General features: G+C 53.9%; 1 long non-coding RNA gene across 4 annotated transcripts in view; it reads left to right on the forward strand.

Moving 5' to 3' along the window:
• Positions 1–241: 241 nt before the first annotated feature.
• The window catches only part of LOC126044123 (uncharacterized), a 30,231-nt gene continuing 11,674 nt past the window's right edge, over positions 242–18,798 (forward strand). For 3 of the 4 annotated variants that reach the window (XR_007507576.1, XR_007507575.1, XR_007507578.1), the window contains exons 1-6: positions 242–5,084; positions 5,557–5,634; positions 6,795–6,924; positions 8,983–11,350; positions 16,336–16,440; positions 17,372–17,620. This is a non-coding gene — a long non-coding RNA (uncharacterized LOC126044123). Of the gene's footprint in view, positions 5,085–5,556; positions 5,635–6,794; positions 6,925–8,971; positions 11,351–16,335; positions 16,441–17,371; positions 17,621–18,798 lie in introns of all 4 variants that reach the window. The other variant, XR_007507577.1, reaches the window with a different exon arrangement.

Genomic DNA, 18,798 nt, shown 5'->3' on the forward strand with positions numbered 1-18,798 from the left:
CGGGAAGGTCTGGGGGAGACTTTCTTCTCCGTGCAGAGTTGTCCCGGTGTGGGGCTCGAGTAGAGCTACAGCAACCCCCTTTGCCCCCGCCCTTCTCCGAGTCCTTTCCCGGCCAGGTTTCGTGGCTGGGAGCTCGGTCAGGAGCGAGGCGACACAAGCCCACCCCGGGCCCCAGGCGAGATAAGTCTGGTCAAACCCAAATTGCTAAAGCTCAGCTCCAATTTTTATTTCCTGTGGGGAAGGAGCTGGCTAAAGTAACTTTTTTTTTTTTTTTTTTTAAGTTTTCAGCCTGCAACTTCCCACGAACTGCTGACCCATCATGTGACAGGAGCCGCGGCGGGGCCGCTGGAGCGAGATGCGGTATCACCGGCTTATCGAGCCGCGCCGGGGCCGTGGGCAAGCCCCGGTGCTCCGGTGGGGAAAGGCCTCCCGGCACCTGCGTGTGCCGGAGCATGGGCAGCACCCGTGCACCAGCCTCTGGGAATGGGCAAACCCTGATGTGCTTTAAGAGGGAAGGCAGCAGGCTTAGTTACCACTGGAAACCCTCCCCTATGGAAAGATGCTTCCCCACTGCCCCGGGGCAGCGTGGTCCCGCTCACCGATGCCTGCCCCGGCCTTCAGAGTACATTATAGGCCATTTTGCAGGCTACTGGCCAGCAGGGTGGCTACCTGGGCTCCTGTTTGATCGGTCCCTTTGCTCAGTGGGAGGTTTTTTCTCAGTCCCTCAAAGGCACACACAACTTACAGGGTGGTTCCAAACCTGCCCTTGCCCTTCCTGAGCTGGAGCCTGTTTACAAAACAGCGGCCGAGGGCTGCTATTTATCCTTACATACACATCACATTCAGATTGCTAAACAGGCAAAGCCAAAATGAAAGTCATCTGAGTTTTCTTTAATTAGAATAAGATCCTGATGAATCATGAGGTTCCTTACCTCAAGGATGCACCGAGAATTGACTTTGGCAGCAGACTTCAAGGTACAGCAGTCAGCAGAGCTCGCTTGCTGCGTTGACATCTGCTGGAAGGACTTGTTTTTCCCTCCCAAGTCACATGCTAACTTGTGATCTGATCATGAGATACAAAGGATAACCTTCCAATATTTACTTTTCTCATCTGGAATTTTAAAAGGCAGAGGAAAAGAGCAAAAAGCAGCATAAGGGAGGGGAAAGAAAAAAAAAAAAAAGCCCTCTTGCCGCTTTTGGTTAGCATTGCTCTAGGCACTGTGCTTGCTGCTGGGACAGGGCAGGAGACCTGCTCCAGCGCGATGGGCTGCATGTGTGCCTGCTGCAGCCATGATGGAGAGCTTTGATCAGAGCGGGCAGAGCGTTGGTGGGGAGAGCGTCGGCACGGGCAGAGCGATCAGTGCTGGTGTGTTCAGCCACGTGGGCGTCCTCCCTCCAGCACGAGCGCACCCGTGTGCCGGCAGAGGTGGGCAGGGGCTGCTTGCGCCAGGGTGACCTGCGCTGGCATGGTCAGGGGGAGCTTGTCCTCCCCGCGTGGCTGCCCAGCGCTGGCCCTGTGCCATCCCTTAACATTAAACTTGCATGTTTGATTATAAATTTCAAAAGTAATTTATTTTTTTTTATAACAATACCCCAATGTAATCAGCTAGGCAGGTGGAGTTATTTGATGCGCGCTCTAGTCCAAAGGTTTAGAGTAAGCCCAGCTGCAAGGTTAAACCAGAATCACCCTTGAATAAAATCTCCCGTATAATCTTTGGGGAATTTTGCTAGTGCAGCTTGGTATGTTTACTTCTGTGCGATGATGCCTGTCAAGCACCAAAAAACCCCAGAAACCCATCACAGTGCTGACACGGGGGCTGTTGGGAAATGAGCATTCAGGCTGCTGAAGGCTTTGGTATGAGAAGCATTCACCCTGAATAGGGACCAAGGCAGAGCAATGGGGTAGGGTTGTTTGTTTTCCAAGCCAGAGAGGTGTGTACCGTTGACTACCAAATTTGAATAAGGAGGTTGCTGCCCACGATTTGCATAAATGCAGCAAACCTGACTTGCACATACGGAGGCATTACTCTGGGACCGGCAGGCTAAGATCAGCAGAGTGTGCATGTGCCTGTCTGTTCAGTGCCGGGAGCAGCTACGCAGAGATGGAAAATGCAGCAGGTCATGGCCATACTTTCCAAAATCCCATCACCGTGGGATGCCCCTAGCTGCACTTCTGCGGGGCAGTCACGTTTCTTGGAAGAACCAAGGCCGGGCGTCCTCTGCAGCCACATGCGGGACGACTGGCCTGGCATCGCCCCCCAGTTACTCGGTTCCTCACCTCCGGCACTGCTGAGCTAGTGTGTGCAGTGTCGGTGTCCTGCAGTGCCGTGCCGTGCCACCCGCACTGGTGGGTCCCTCGGGCGGTCCCTGTGTGCCCAGGCTCGGCGTGGGGACCAGGGAGCACGGGAGGGCAAGGGCTGTGTCTGCAACTGCAGCTGAGTGAGTGAGAAGAGAGGTTAAAGCAGAAAGGCGCTTGTGGTTTCCTTCGAAACTAAAAGGCCCCATAATATTTCAGGAGGCCGATGGCATCAACAAGCTGCTGCAGAGCGCTCTGTCCTGAGGGCTGTTGGCGCGTGGGGAGCCGGCCGGTCCGCGGAGGCTGAGCCCCAGGACCATTCAGAAACTTCGTGGTCTTTCGGGAGGGAGGCGTGTAAGCCTCGTACCTTCCTGGCTAAAGCCTGCTGGTCTCCTGGCTCTGCCTCTCCGGGGAGGGAGCTGCAGGGTTGCAGGGTCTTGGGTGGCTAGACCCAACCTGCACCCCTGGCCTGGGAATGGACGATGGAAGGGGAGACGCTCCGGGCGACGCCAAAGGGGCTGCGCCTGCGTGTGTCACCCCGTGTGCCAGCTTGACACAGGGTGAAAAACTCTGCTGGAGCTGCCCTGGAGATAAGTAACTGCGAGGAGGAACAGAAAGGGGTGGATGTCACACTGGAGGGAGGCAGGCAGTACAAACCGAGTTATGAAAGCGCTGCCTGCAAGAGCAGCACACCCAGCCGCAGCCTGGCCACAGCTATTTCGGTGCCGAGAGAGGACCGAGCGCGGAGGTGTTTCCAGTAAAAACGCGCACTGGTGTCAGGCGGGGAGCGGGGGAGCCGGGACAGAGGGGCACAGTGAAAAGCCACCCCACCTAACAGGGAGGGCACGAAGGGAGGGCGTCTGCTGGGTGCCTTCCATGGGCTGAATTGGCGTTTTCGCTGTGGTAGGAAGGTAGACTTTGATGTTTCGGGGAGGACGGCTGAATGATGGACTTGCAGTGAGAAGTGGATGAAATCCAGCCTGCGAGGCCCAGCTGGCCCCTGCACCTTCGCCAGGACCACGGCATTCCCGAGACAGACCTGCTACGGTCCCGAGGCTCAAAACTGGGGAAGCGTGAAAAGGGGATGATTTTAAATTAAAACCAGAGCACTCCACAATAAAGAGCTGTCTCTAGTAAGCAGGGCTATTTCTGACTGCAGGTTTTGAGAAGTCTTGAAACTGTTTAGGTCCGAGTTGTGTGTCTCCTGCTACATGGAGCATGGGCTGCACTTTGCAGTGTCCTAACCCACCTTCCCATCTCCCCACGTAGTGCAAAGACCATTTTTTTTTATTCTGAAAAGCAAGCCATCCTCTTTCCTTAGGCAAATATTTCTGTGGCCTCTGCAGTAGCATTAGCCAGAGATCGTTACAAGCACTGTGACGGGCTAATGAGGGGGGTGGTGTGCAGCCATCAGCAGTCCGTGCAGGAGAGCAGCATACCTGTGTCTGGCTCATGGGCATTTGGAAGGAGTTGGGTTTTCTGGACCTGGCTGACCTGTCCCTGTGCCCCAGGGGCATCTCTGAGCGCCGTGGTTTCCCGGTTTGCTGGCCCTTCGCCTGTCTCTAACAAAATTAGAGCAGGCCTGACCCGGGAAGTGGGATGCAGAAGTGACCAATAGTGATGGTAACTGCTTGGCAGCACTGCCTGGCTCTCGGCATCTTAGTCGCAAAAGAAACAAATGCATTCAGAAAAAATGTAGGCAGTCTGGCTCTGGTGGCTGGGGCATTGGCTGGAGGGGGCTTCCAAGGGCCGCGGAGGGCTGAGTTTACCTTGCCCCATCCCTGGTGAATGCCTTCAGTCCTGGCCTCCCTTACCGGTGATGGTGTGTCTCCGGCAGGTTTTGCTGTGCAAGGTGTTTGTTCTGCTGCAGCGGAGCGCCGAGGGTGGGAGCACTCCACGGGTGAGTGCCTGGGGAAGGAGATGCATCTGCTCACCCCTGAGTGCGGCGTAGACACTTGCTCCTGGGCAAGAAAGCAGTCCCTGTTTTTAAGGAAAGAAACAAATCCCAAAGAACATCCTTTTGGAGCAGCCCCCTCCTGCCTGCTCGTGTCCCTAGAGGACAACGAGGGCTTTGTAACTGCCCAGGGCTCTTGGGAACCAAAACAACCTCCGTATGAGCTCAGCGGCTGTAAATCAGCAGGCTCCACCGGGTGCTAGTGCTGGGTAAATTTAGCGCTGATTGCTTTGATCTGAAATGCTTTCATTTTGTACCCTCTGCAGAGATAGACACAAGGTCAGACTAATGGCTGATACACAAAAAACGTATGTGGCCTGTATTGATTTTGCAGTGATTAATGATTCAAAGGGAAGGCCGGTGATTCACGCACACGAACAGTGCCTGGGAATGAGCAACACTAACTGAGGCGGCTTTTTAATTCCAGCATCGAGCCTGTTTCCCGCTGCTTGGGGGTACCGGTGCTGCTGTCACAGATGTCCTTGCGCTGGGCAAACACCCGTTTGTACGCAGTGAGCTCTTGCGCCCGCGTCTGAGTTCTGTTTGCCTTGCTCTCGCTGTCCGTTTTGGAAGGGGATCAAAAATAACTGAGCCTAAACCCTTACTGTCGTCTTGTTGACAAAGCCTCTCGAAGCTTTTCTGCTGCTGTCCCAGGTGGCCCGAAAGGACAGGCCTGGGAGAGGGTCCGGCAAAGCACCTTGCCCTGGCTCACGCGAGGAGGTGTTGCGGCAGAGTGCCCGCAGGAGGCATCCCCCGGCTTCAGCCCTTTGGTTACCAGTGTGTGATGTCTCAGCGAAGGAGCTTCAAAGCTGTCTGCTGTGATTAGCCTTGCAGGTGATGGTTTCTGAGATGCTCTTCCACCCCCTCAAGCATGTGGGACTCCCCGGAGGCTGCTGAGCTGTGGTGGGGTGGGCATTCTCCTTCCACAGCCTTCCCACGGATGGGGACCGCTACCCCCTGGTTCGCTCTGTGCCACAGATGCAGCTAGAAACTGATGGAAGGGGAAGTCATCCTAATTTTGGAGGGGGAAATCAGGCCCTGTTTGAAGAATCTGGGCAGCAGTTGCACAACTTTCCTATTTGGTATTTGACAAAACTTCCCCCTCCTGGCTGTTTTAGCCTTGTGACTATGACTAAAGTCATCATGTTGCTACCAAGGCTCCTTCTGCTGGGCTCCCTGCTTTTACACTAGCCTGTTTCGCTGAGCGGGCCAGAGACTTGCTACATCTCTTAGGGCCTGAAGGCTCGCCACAGTTTGTGTTCCACTTGTTGCCGGCACTACTGCTTATTTTTTTTCTCTCTTGCAGTTGCCGATGTCTCTCCCTTGCAAAAGGCAAAGACGTGTTCTCTCTTGGGCAGCATCATCGAGGAGGCGACACTTTGCTGTAAGAACAATTGCTCAGGGACGGCGGTTGCCCCCCTGGGGCCGTGCATCCATCTCACCCCCCTGGCGGGGTGGGTACCGAGGCACAGGCAGCGGCATGGGGGTAAATGTGGCCAGGGAAGGGCTGGGTGAGGCGGGAGGTGGGAACGCTGGTATGGATGGGGTGTTCCTTCGGTACCATGTGGATGGATTCAAGGGGAGGAGTTTCAGAGCTGGTGGCGACACCCATGTGTGTATGTGTGGGGCAGGTGTTGGCTAGCTCATCACCCAGCCACGTGGCCAAGCGAGTCAATGAAGGATGACATATGGCGGTGCCGCACTCGGGTTCCCTGGAGATCCTGGGTTCCTCTTTGCAGGAAGTCATTATGTGGTGACACAAACATGAACACAGGTGAAGGTCCACACGTACAGGATGAGTTCTGGCTACGTGGATGCCGGTGTGCACAAACCCGTTCAGCCACGTGCAGGGAAATGCAAGGCCATCTGCAGCTCGCTCAGAGGTGCTGGATCCCAGCCCGTCTGTGGCGGGAGCTGCAGAGATGCTTTGAACGTGCCAAGGAGACGAGGGAGCTGCGTATGTTGAACTAAGCCTGTGTCCTCACGCTCCCCCAGCCTGACCTCCCCAGCCCCCCCCAGGGTCCCCCCCAGCACTGTGGCAGGGTGCACTGCCCTAGGTAAGGGCGCGAGAAAACATTCCCAGTGGCAAAGCAAGGTGAAAATGTCCACCCTGCGAGTGGCTGCGGTGCAGTGCTCACGCTCTCGCCCTTCGCTTTGCCCGCCGTTAGCACAGAGGCTGACCAGCCCCACACACCCCACGCTGGCTCTGGGTGTAACTGGTGACTGTCCCAGTGGGGTCTCCGTCCACATTCAGGAGCAGCCGAGAGCTGTCGGCTCCTCCCAGGGACACTTTGGGGACACGGGGTGTTGGCCCCAGTGCTGTCCCGCCGCCCCTGGCATGGCAGGAGAGGGTGGGAAGCATCACGAGGAGGCACGCGGAGAGACGCTGTGTGCTCCCAAATTAGCTACCAGGCCAGGTTGGTTTTCCTGTTTACTCCCAAAGTGGAGAACAGGAAGAGAGTGAAAAACCTCATCCCCTTGGCTATAAAAAGATCTTGTTGTGTGGGCACAGGAATTTTACCTTCTTTTCCTTTTTCTCCTCAGTGGCGCCAGGTGTGTGGCGTGGGCTGTAGTGGCCGTAATGCAACTAAAGGAGGATGCCGGGAATAGCAGCTCCTCCGTAGGAGGTCTTTCCTCTCGGGCAGAAAACTGGGCCCATTCACCAGTCTGCTTGGTGAGCATCTGTATCGGGGTTTTGCAAAGCATGAGGGTCACAGAGGAGACATGCAGGGTCTGTGTCGGTTGTGTTGGGGACACAAAGTCCCCACCGGGTATACTTGGCACTAACCCAGCCAGGATGCAAGGCAGCCGACGGCTACTCACAGCTCCAAAGAGCGGGACAAAAGGTGAAGAAACCACATCATCCCTCCAGTGTTTCACGGGCAGATTGCAATAAAAACGTTGGCTGGTGGGTTTGGCCAGCAGGAGCAAAGGGGGGGGGGGGGGGGGAGCAGATAAGAGACTGCCATGCTGGAAAACTGGCTGGGCTGCGTTTCGAGTTTACAGCATCAGGATGAGTTATTGGGATCCTAAACCCTGCAAGCCCAGAGAGGTTGCTAAACCTTGTTTGCCTCAGATTGTTTGTCCAAAAAGATACCGAGAGATGAACTCTTTCTTCCCTTCGTAATTTGCCATAATCTTATCTGAAGCCTCCCAAGTGTCCTAGAGACTCCTCAAGGAGATAACAACTAAACAAAAAAGAAGTCCAAGAGCGTTTATTTCTGAGGCTTGGGACTGGGGAATAGCACAAGTTTCTTGGCCAGCTTTGATCACCCTTATTTGTCACAAAGAGAAGGAAAGGACGCCCAGAGCTGCCAGTGTCTTGCTTTGGTAGCGACTGAGCTTTCTTGCCTCCTTGTTCCTCTGGGATAACTGAAGCTATTTTGAGGAGTAAAGTCTTAAAGTTGATTTAGCTAATAACTAGAAAAAAATACTGCATGAGAGCAGTAGGCTACAGCAGCCCACATCTCAGGCATCAAGCTGCTTAGGCCAGTATGGTTTAACCGTGTCCCACCAAAGGGTGTTTTTGGTGTGATTGTTGTGGGCCTGGGGATACCATTCAGGGGAGAGGCTTTCTCATGGGTCCGGTGATGGTTTCAAGGTACCGTTTGCTCTGCATGGTTTGTGGCTTCTCACTTGCGAGAGGAACCTCTAATAATCTCACCATGGACTTTGAAAAGTACATGCAATTGTAAAAAAAGATCCCCCAAACCTAGTATTTCCTTTAAAATTCACTTCAGCGTCTGTGTGCCTGACTGGTCTTAGCTGGTCTTGCCATAAAAGACTTTTACAGACTCTGTGGCTCTTCTATGGGGTCTGTTTCTGCCGATGCCACCTGTAGTTGTCCATTTGAAGCAGCTGAGTGTTATTTGTGATGATGCCTCCACAGCACAAGGATTCCCCGTGTGCTCACAGCCGTGTGGGCTCACTGGCAGGCAGGGATGTCGTACAGGGGCTGGTGATCCGGAGCAGACCTGGGGGGTTGTAGGTGGCTTTGTCCATGCTGTATGTCTCACCCTCAGCAGTGGAGAAGCTCCTGTGCTGCTGGGGAGGGGTTGTGGACACCAGAATGGGACGCACCATCCTGGCAGCACTCATACTGGGCTCCACTGGGGATGTTCCTACTCAGAGGTCTTTGCTCATAAACTGGCTGAGCCCTGTTAGTTCCATGAGGGGCTGGTCCAACTGCCACGTCCCATCCCTGAATCTGTCTTAGCTTTAGCTGTGATTTGTATATTTGTCGGTAGCAAAACTTTTACTGCATGTCCAGTGTGCCCGGCTCTGGAGTCAGGACCTGGATTCTGTGTTAATTATGGTGGTCTCATCCAGGTCATTGATTAAAAATGAAATTTTGAAGAGGCAAGAAAAAAATTCTTCTCTGATGAAGTGTCTGCTTGATGCTGGTTCACAACTTAGAACTGGTTTTCAGACCTATGAGTTGGCCAGGTTTTGCCACAGTTGCTATGTGCTGTATTACCTTTTGCATTACTCCGTCTCTCAGTCGAAACGCAATACCAAGCAAGAGGTGTACCCCATGTAAGCATCCTGTATCAGCACCACAGCAAGTTACTGTGACCAGACCTGTTTTCTGCAAACCTTTCTTGATTAGCAGAAATAAACTATTTGAGGGAGGGGAACCAAATTAATCAGCATGTGCCTGGGTCATGGCGACTTGCCTCTAGCCTTGTCCTGTTTACTCTTTCAAAGTACTGGAATCTTAGTTTTCTTTCAGATGAGTCCCTCGGCAGCCAGAGCGAGGGCAGGACACACAGCCGCTCCCTGTGCCAGCGTGGATGTCCTCGATTACTCCAGGTACAACGTGTATTTTAGGAGCGAAGCAAGTAGGTGCGAAGGATACTTCAATGTCGGGTTCTTGTGAGCAAAGCAAACAAACGAGCAGTTCGCTACCCTGCTGTAATGATTTTATTAGTACAAACCAGTTCACGGGCAGTAAGGACACTCCATCAAAGCAAATTGATTTTTGTCTACTGTTTTGCTCACCCGCTGCAAGCCTTGGGGCAGCCACCAGCGAGGTTCTTGCCCAGCTAGCGAGCGTGCCCTTCGCTTTGCGGCGCTCAGCCCCACGCTCCTGCGGGGCTCGTTGCCCCCGCTGGCCTGCCTGTGGGGTTTGCCCAGTGCCGAACCGCAGCCGTGGCCCCGCGGCCACCCGCACGGCAGGTCCCCTCCGAGGCGGCACGGCCGAAGGCCCCAGAGGAAGCAAGGCAGCCACGGGAGGTGGCCGACGGCCGAGCGCAGGCGGCGGGGCTTGCCTTGCGCCGCAGGAGCGCAGGGGACAGGCACGGCGGAGTTAAAGCCCTTAGCCTGACTCCGCTAAAAACCCACGTCGCATGGTTTGTGTGCGCAGGCTGCTCCAGTTCGCCTGGGGTTTACCGCACATTTTCATCGTGCTTCAGAATTGCTGTTATCACAAATTGCAAAAACCGACCTCATCCTCATCTGATCAGAGCGAAACCAGCACGGCTCTGCACGTCTCCAGCGTGTCCGGTCTGCTGAGCGCTCCCGCGGGGCACACGGTTGTTGCTCAGAGATGCTTCCGTTCGCTGCTTTGGGATTTATTTCTTTTCATTGCAGACTCTTTGCCTTGGCCTGTGAAAGCAGTTGGTGACCGTTGCGGCCAGGGTACTCGCTGCCTTTGCTACTGGCCACGACAAGGCTTTTTGCTGAGGGCTGACATGGCCTTTCCATATGCAAATGGGTGCAGTAATACAGCTGACGATGACAGAGAGCCTAGGCAGAGGGTCCGGGCTGCCGCCAAAGCCCCGCTGAGCAGAGGCGCAGCCGGAGCTGACTGCAACGCCCATCCCAGCCTCTCCGCTCCCTGTCCCGTCGGGTGAGCAGCACCCCTTGGGGTCACCCTGTCCCGCTGGGGCAAGGCGAGCAGGGCACCCACTATCTCCCCACTGCCAGTGCCTATGTTTCACCCCGATAGCTCCTTCCATCCCAATAGCTCCTTGCGTCCCAATAGCTTCTTCTGTCCAGCCCTTGTCTCCACGATGGGACAGTGGTGCGGATGAATGAGTGGGGCTGGCAGGCAGGCAGTCTGGGAGGCCCTGGGTATTTCCCAGGGGCAAAGCTGCTGGTTAAAGTAGTAAGTTTAATAATTATTGCAAGTCCTGGGTGGAGGACGCGAGCCGGAGGCACCGCATGGCTTATCAGCACCAGTCCCCACGACAAACCTTGGGTGCAGCTGGCGTGGAGGATGGCATGTGCAAAATATCGGGGAGCACTGCAGATTTCTTTCACTAGAGCTTACCACACATTTTTGGCTGTAAGTGAGCCAAGCCCCTTCCAACACCGGCAGCCCTCCTGGGTGAGCCACTGGCGGGGGCTCTGCGGGCGGCTGGGCAGCAGGTCGGTGCTGGGGAGAGGAAAGCCCAGGTAACGTGCACAAGAAATTAGGGCTTGCTTCCACAAGATGCCGTAATGAATTGCAGCCCCAAGTTCCGGCCGTCCTCTGCCTATGCCCACAGCATGCTGCAGGGGCAGGGTTACCCAACTCAATGCCACCGCCACCGCAACGGCGGAGCATCTGTGTCAAGGGCCAGCGCGGGGCCATCAGCACTGCGGGAACGCAGAGCCACAGCTCCCTGCCTTCATATGCTGTGTCATAAGGTAGGATCATATGGTGCATCTTGCAGCAGTAATCAAGTGACTGAAAATCAGGACGTGAAAGGGCTTTGGCAATGCCAAAAGCAAAATGTAAGGAAAAGATTTTCCCCTCCCCTTACTCTGTAGAAGTTCAATATTGTGCAGATGATCTGAAATTTTCTGAAGGCTGGCTGTGGGACATAAGTGTTTGATGTTGGGTACGGGGATCTTCTGCTTCTAAAATAAATGAGACACTTCTTCACAGGGGAGTCTTCGGACTTTCCAGACGAGAGGTAATGGCAGAAACCTAATATTGTTGGAGGCTGGTTGTAGGAAATGCAACTGCTAATGGCTAGCGTTGATGTTCTGCTGCACTTTGGACTTAAAAGTATGTGTTTTATTGTGACAGGTGAAGGGAAGCTGAACTTTAAAGCCTTCACGTGCTGTAGCAGGAGGCCTCCAGCTGAACGTCCAGCTTGACTCCCGCCCAGGTATGGCACGGGCAGAGACGGGGGTGGTCCCGCCGCCTCCCGAATTCTTAGTTTTGCACTGTTTCCTTTTTGGAGGTTCCAAGATCTTCTTACGTGCTTGCAGGGAGTTAGTTTTCCAAGGGCCTTTAGTGCTTTGCCTGGGTGCCTTTGGCACCGTCCCTGCAGGCAGGACAGGGCCGGCATTTTTGCTTTGTCCTGCGGGATGGAGCCCGCCCGGGTTTGCAAGCCGCAGCAGGAGCTTTCTGGGGTGCTGGTCTCGGCAAAGCCGGGCTTCGCCCTCTTGCCCGAGCCGGGGTTTGCAGCGTCTGAGGCGGCCGAGCCTCTCGACGGGGTGCGTGGATACGCACACCGCGCCGGGCAGGAGCGAACCGAGGCTGCCCTGGCAGGATTAGTGTTTCTAAACGAGCGCTCTGCTAATCATGGAGGCTCGTATTTCCATTCCCACCTGCCACCTATGTCAGCTCGCGTCTCGGCGACACCGGAGAACAGCTAAATGAGGATTTTGTCTGGTATTGGAGAGCCAGCCGAGGCAGCAGCCGAGTGATGGCATCACGGGGCTTTAAACGCCTCCGCTCTCGGCGGAGCTGCCTGGGCCTGGGTGGGAACCGGCCTCCGCGGGACCGGGCTCCCCGGCGCTGCGCCCGCCGCCCGCCCCTCTCTCTCCCTCCCGGCCTCCCCCTCCTCTCCCTCCCGGCCTCCCTCCCCGCGTCCCTCCGTCCCTCCGTCGTTCCCCGGCTCCCTGCCTTGGCCGAGCGCAGCCGCCCCCCCGCGGCGGCTGGGGCGGTTGCAGGGGTGCGTCTGCTGCAGGAGGGCGGCAGCCGGCTTCCACGGCCCGCCTGTCCCGGAGCGGCGAAACACGGCGCAGCGCGAGCTGTATGCACAAGCAATCACCTATGGACGTACGCGCGGGGTTTATAGAGACACACACACACACGTTTACGCATATGTGTGTGTGTATATATGCGTAAACGTGTGTGTGTGTATATATATATATATATATATACAGATTCTATACATATGCATGCATATGCACGCAGAACTATATACGTGTGTGTGTGTGTACACACAGACATACGTAAATTATATGCATATGCACGCATATGCACACCTATGAATATGTACATCCGTATCTGCGTGTATATCCCCACGTACCCACGTGCACGTGCTGCACACAACGCCCCTATGTATTCCATTTACACACGCATGTACAGGCACACAGTTCTCCCTCTATTTACAAACGGTAATGCTTAAATACTTAAATAAATGCCAGGTGGGGCTAGTGAGGGCCGCGCAGGCTGCGGGTGTGTCCGTGCACCCCCCCCGCCCCCTCCCCGCAGCCCCGGCCGGGGGAGCGCCGGGTGGGAGCGGGGCTGCCGGGGCGGCCGTTTCGCTCTCGCCCGGGGGGTGTCACTGTCGGCCGGCACAACCTCTGCCGGAGCGGAGGGAGAGGCGGCTGCCGCCGGCCGGAGGGCTGCGGCTTTCCCTTCTCTTCCACGGGGGGGAGAAGCTCTTGCCTTCCCACAGCCTCCGAGCTGGGGGAGGAACGCAGCCGCGGGCGGGCCGGAGGAATACGTGCCCTTGCCGAAGATGACACTCGAAGATGACAGGCTGGGCACGGTGCCAGGTCGAGTATGGCTTTGGAAAGGTTCATACTTCAAAATCTTATGTGATTTCAGCTTTCAAATATGTCGTGGAGAAATGGGAAGGAAAAAAAAAAACCCCTTCTGGAGAAGTACACAGTTTTCAAATTTCTCTCTTTCAGAAACGGGTTTTCACACAAACACGTCGTGCCTCCCATTAGAGTTGCTCTGCTTCTGTTTTCCTACCAGATAAGGTCCTAATAGCTTGTAAAATTGAAGTCGTTTGGGAAATATTTGCTGTGCCTGGGAGCAGCGAGGGGCAAAAGAACCCGAGGTAAAGCAGGGGTTGTCCCGGCTTGGACCGGGACCCGCACGCCGTGGCAGCAGGCTGGTGCGGAGCGGCATTAGGCTGGAGCAGCCTGGTGGGGTGGGTACGGGCACGGCCACGCAGCCCCCAGCGGGGCTTGCAGAGCTGCTGCCCCTTGCTTGCCTCCTCCCAGGCTTGAGTTCTGGGCCGGCCGAGGCAGGGTACCCGCCGCCTGTGTCCGAATGGTTCACAAGGTGAGGGGTTAGGTTGGTTTGGGGGAGTAGCTGCAGGGTGACGAGAGCGGAGTTTTGCAGAAGAATTGTAATAAATGATTTGGTTTGATCTCATCCAAACTGAAACAAACTGAAAAAAAAATACCAACCCAACCCTATATAGCACAACGCAGCAGCCATGGATTTATGCTGACTGCTGATTGCACAGCGTTGTATCAGCATGAAGAGACCAAAGGGGGAAAAGCCGCTTGAGCTCCTTGAAGCACAGGGGCTGCCACGGATGCCCAGGGCCACGGCATCACCCCCCGGTTAGCAAAATCCCTGCCAAATGGCAAACCCTCCCCGTCGCTTCAGCTAACACTCTCCTCCTGAGAAAGTGCTAATCTTTACATGCCTCGACCTTTCCCAACACATCCTGGTTCACAAGTTCAGCGGCTTCAAAGTTGCGTCTGATCATTAACCCTGAAAGATCGGAGATTACTGAAGAGTTTAAACTGCATGTTTGAGATGGCTGAGAGGCACAAAGTTCAGGCACAAATCTGCGCCCAAATCCCGAGACAGTCTTCCCAAAGTTCAAGAGGCGGGTGGAGGGTTTTGGTTCAGCTGTGTGATGCCCGAGCATCGTGTAGGTTTGCGCCTTCATTTCTTTTTAAAGCTGCTTTCATGCCAGCTGCTATTTCAAAAGTGGCCATGAATTTTGGGTGCTTCTGGCCGAGTGGTCTGTGGCGAGTGTGGCCGGGCTTACAGCTCCTGTGGACTTCAGCCAGAGAGACGAGAGTCCAAGTAAAAGCCCTGCAAGTCACAGTTCTTCATTTATGCCAAAGACTTTACGAGAAAATGACTCTTTTCTTGTCCATCTTCTCTGTCGCTTTTATTCCTGATAAGACAGGTACAGAAGAAAGTGCTGTTTGTGACCATGGGATACACAAACCCGACAACAGAAGACAGAATCTCCATCTGTTGTGGGTAGTTTTCTTTTCAGTTTGTTGTTATTTCCATGAGATGGCTTTCGGTATCAGAAGCACAGGGAAACTTAGGTTGGACGATGCCTCCTGAGGCCATCTAGCCCTCCCTCTTGCCCAGCGTGGGTCCAGCTCCATCGGGCTGCTCAGCGGCAATGAGCTCCTTCAGCCTGAACGGTGTGACCCACGGCACTGCAACAGCGATTTCGGAAGGATCTGAACGAGCACTGAGGAGCAAAGACATTGGTATTCTCCTTGATGGGATTTAATCTTAATGCAGCTCATTAGTCTTCAGGGTGGAAGTCCTGAACCTGATGGTGCCAAAGGATTAATTTAAATCTAAATTCCTTGGGTATAGCCTCAAAGAACGGGAGGTGAAGGTCATAGTGAAAGAGGCCCTGTCTGTAACACCAGCTCCTGCTGCGGTGGTTAGAGGTGGAGCCCCAGATGCCCCCCGGGGCGAAGCTGGTAAAGGGCTGAACCCTTGGAGCCCTGCTAGTGCTGATGCTCCTGGGAGTCAGTGAGGGGTCTGCTGCAGGCGGAGCGGAGCCCTCATCTCGTCGTCATTCAGGAGAAACTACCAAAGCAGCCGGAGTCAAGTGCAGGCTGAGGTTGTTGCTGGTGTCCTTTTTCGCCTGTTTATATTGCTGCTACTCCGCAAACTCAGATCAGTGGGTAAGGCTGGAGTCCTGCGCCTTAGGCGCTCTGTTAGGAGCAGGCCGGGACTGCTGCCTGCTGATGGAAATGCAAGTTGAGCTGGTCAAGGGCACGCAGCGCTCTTTGGTGAGCAAGAGACCATCTCGTCTGCAAATCAAGGCAACATCTCCGGCATGCTTCGCTCCTGAGTTGGGGATGCTGGGACTGCAGCGGAACCTGCCCAGTGCCCGGGGAAGCAGCAGGCTGCCAGCCAGCCTGCAGAGCACAGGACCGTGGTGGCCAGCCTCTCACCACACCGTATACAAAGCACAAGGGCGTAGCTCTGTTTCATCTCTTGTCTTTCATCTCCTAAAATTGCCCCACATTGCCTGAGCAGGCTGGCATGTTTTCAGTGGTTGCTCTTGGTGCGTTATGCTGTTTCTTTAACAAAAGTATGCATGTCACTCCTCTTGCAAAACCAGATAGGATTTACTCCCTTAACAAGGGTCAGCTCTGTTTTCAGCTGCCTTTGCCTTCCTCTCCCCCGAGATGTCTATCTAGTTAAAAAAATGTGGCTGTCGGCTTTCCCTGAGCATGAATTCAGTAGCACCCTCCACAGCAACACACAGTCCGCTGGCTACCTGGCCACCAAGTAGGTGCTTGGTTTGTGCCTGCAAAAGTACGCACCTGAATATTTTTGCCAGTAAAATGACTTCTTTTTTCCATCTGCAGTTTTAGACATTAAACCCAGAGTTTAGTCACCACCCCTCCAGGTGCTTCCTACCTGGCTGCAAGTACTGCAAAGTCTCTCTATTTTTTTTGCATACATACACATAAATGCATATATGCGTATGTATACACGTTATATATCTAGATGCATATATTTTTATATACATACATATGTGTGTATAAACATTAATATGCATGTATGTACCCACATATACCTGTATCTGTGGAACGTGTCTATATACATATATATGTGCGGGTGTGGGTAGAGAGACCAGCACCGACAGGTTAACTCCGTGGGAAAGTAACAGAAAGGTGGGAAATGTGCTGGGCATTTGACAATTTCATACTATGAGTGTAGAGACCGCGAGAGACCTTTGCTAGAAAAGGCAGTGCAGTACCTGGGCGTACAGGCTTTCCCCATTTAAAATGAAGCTGAAATGGGGAAGGAGGTCCCTGCCTTCGTGCACGCTGCAGGGGTGTGATGCTCCCCCGGGCTCACGGTTGGGTTCTGGCTCAGTTTCTCCTCTGCCCCTTGCAGTCCGCACCACGCACCGAGTCAGCCTGCACCTGGGGAGCCCCACGCAAGGAAAGAGAAGAGCGGCAGCTCGAGCTGGACCCCCGACACGGGCAGCACGAGTGCCTGGTGAGCTCCAGCCCGGGCACGGGCAGTGCGGGCAGGGCACAGGCGTGCCTTCCCCTCCGCGCACCGGGGTCCCTGCTGCGGTGGGAGGGGGGGTTATTTTCCTGCGCCGTTCAGACAAACCCCTCCGGCCCGGGCAGTGCAGCTCTGATGATGCTAGATGCGTGCAGGGGGAGGCTAGCAGCTTTCTGACTCCAGCTGGGCAGAGTTTTTGCCCTCTCTTGGGTTCATGCACACTCGATGCAGGCCCTCAAACCAGCCCTACTGCTGCTGCAGCACACCACGCTCCCTCCAGCACCCTGCCTTTCTGCAGCGCACAGGTATCGTGGGGGTTTTTTAAGTTCAGGGGTATGGAACAGCAAGATGGCTGGGAAGGAGCACAGCATTAAAAATAAGCTAATACAGCACAGTAGGAAAAGCGTGCTGAGCAACCTGAGCTGACACCCAGCAGCGCTCGCGCAGTGCCCAAAGGAAGGCCTCTAGCAGAGTCTCCGAGATGTCCGAAAAAATGGTGCCGACCCACACGGACCGAAGCTTGCCAAGGGCTGCTGCCAGGAGCTGCTGCTTAAGCTGGCTTAAGTCTTAATGAGCGCGGCTCACAGTCTTACGTACATCTTCACGGCATGTGCTCTATCACCCAGCTTCAAACTGGGAAAAATAAGCAAAATTCTTCTAGCAGTTTTCTTAGCATTTATTTTTGCACACTTACTGGAAAAATAAAAAGTGGCACATTAATAACCATCTTCTTCAGAAATACAGCAAAACAGTCTAAGGGGGAAGGGGTGGGGTTTTTAGTGACGGTTTAGTTTGTGGGCCAATCACCGTAACCGAAATTTAGTTTCCTTAATGAATTGTCAGCACAAAGCTGAGTAGGGAAAGACCTTGCCACGTGTTTGCACAACACTCAGGCTGCCTTTCTACTTTATTTTAAAAGCGCCAGAGAAAAGTGACAGCTACCTCTGGAAGAGTGACCGGCTAGGTACTGCTGCATACTGGGGCACCGAACAGTCAAGGCCATAAAGTGGGAAGTACACTGTATTCCCTTGATTCGGCAGGGCAAACACAGTCACTACCACCCCGTGGGGCTCTGCAGCGTGTCACCCAAGCACAGTGCTGAAAACACAGCGGCCACCGTCTGCGTTCACAGGAGCGTGGGAGAAAAGTGTCATTAGTGCAAATGCAGGTTTGTGTTGCATCAAGGTACTGGGACTCACTTTCCATTGCAAGGCCCCTGGGTTAAGCATCACCACTGAACTCCTAAAAGAACAAGCACCGGCATACAAGAGCCTTATGCCACTGCCTGGGTGGCCTGCTTACAGACTGCCAGGGCTCTGCACAAGGTCAACTTCCCTCCGTGTCTGTCTGTATGTATATGTATGCGTATAGGTATATGCCCACATATACACATACATGTATATAGACACCTTATATATTTTATAGACATACACATATACGTATATATAGACATCATATGTATGTATATACACACATATACAACACATCTGTATACAGATATGTGTATGTGCATGTTATACATCTATAACGTTTACATATACATATATATGTATGTGTATGTAAAATATAAAGTTATATTTTGTATAATGCTATAATATACATGTATATATAATGTTATATATTATATATGTAATATAACTTTTTTTGTTGTTGAGATCAAACCATCCCTAAGGAGCCTCGGGGGATGTACCTGGTTTGCAGCCTGCTCTGCAGCTGTGGGGTTTTTTATCATGTTCTTCAGCCCTTGCACGTTTGGCAGAAGGGTTGCTGTACCTTACTGACTGCCATGGCATGTGGGAACTGGCAGAGTCCTCGGTTTAAACACCAATGACAGCACCAAGCATTTAGACCAAGGGTCATTATTTCTTCATGCTTTGCCGCCTTACCTGGGAGCCAGGACGTCACTGTACGAAGAGCAAACTCAAGTTTTGCTCCTGGCTTGCTTTTGGCGTATTATCTGGCATTTGGGGGGGGGCGGGGGGAGAGAAGGTTTCTCCCATGGTAACTCTCTACCTTGGTTGCCCTGGGAATTTTTCAATACTAATAGAGGTATTATAACTTGAAGGAGGTTCCAATTCCGTTATGATAGCAGTGGTTTATGCTTCTCTAGCTTCTCCCTCATGAAGGAACAAACTCCACGTGCTCAGCGCCACGTTCATGACAGCCTGTGGCTTCGCCTTCTCCAGCAGCTTCCGACCTGTCTGTGTGCTACACCGGGGGAAAGTGGGAGGAAAGAGACAATTTGCTGAGCTCCCCATAGCAAACTGCCACGGAGACCGTAGGTGTTTCTTGGCTGCCCCCAGGCAGCCATGCTGGCAAGGAGAGGTTTCGCCCTCCTGTGCTGAG

This window comes from Accipiter gentilis, chromosome 10, assembly GCF_929443795.1.
Source record: "Accipiter gentilis chromosome 10, bAccGen1.1, whole genome shotgun sequence".
Classification (NCBI taxonomy): Eukaryota; Metazoa; Chordata; class Aves; order Accipitriformes; family Accipitridae; genus Astur; species Astur gentilis.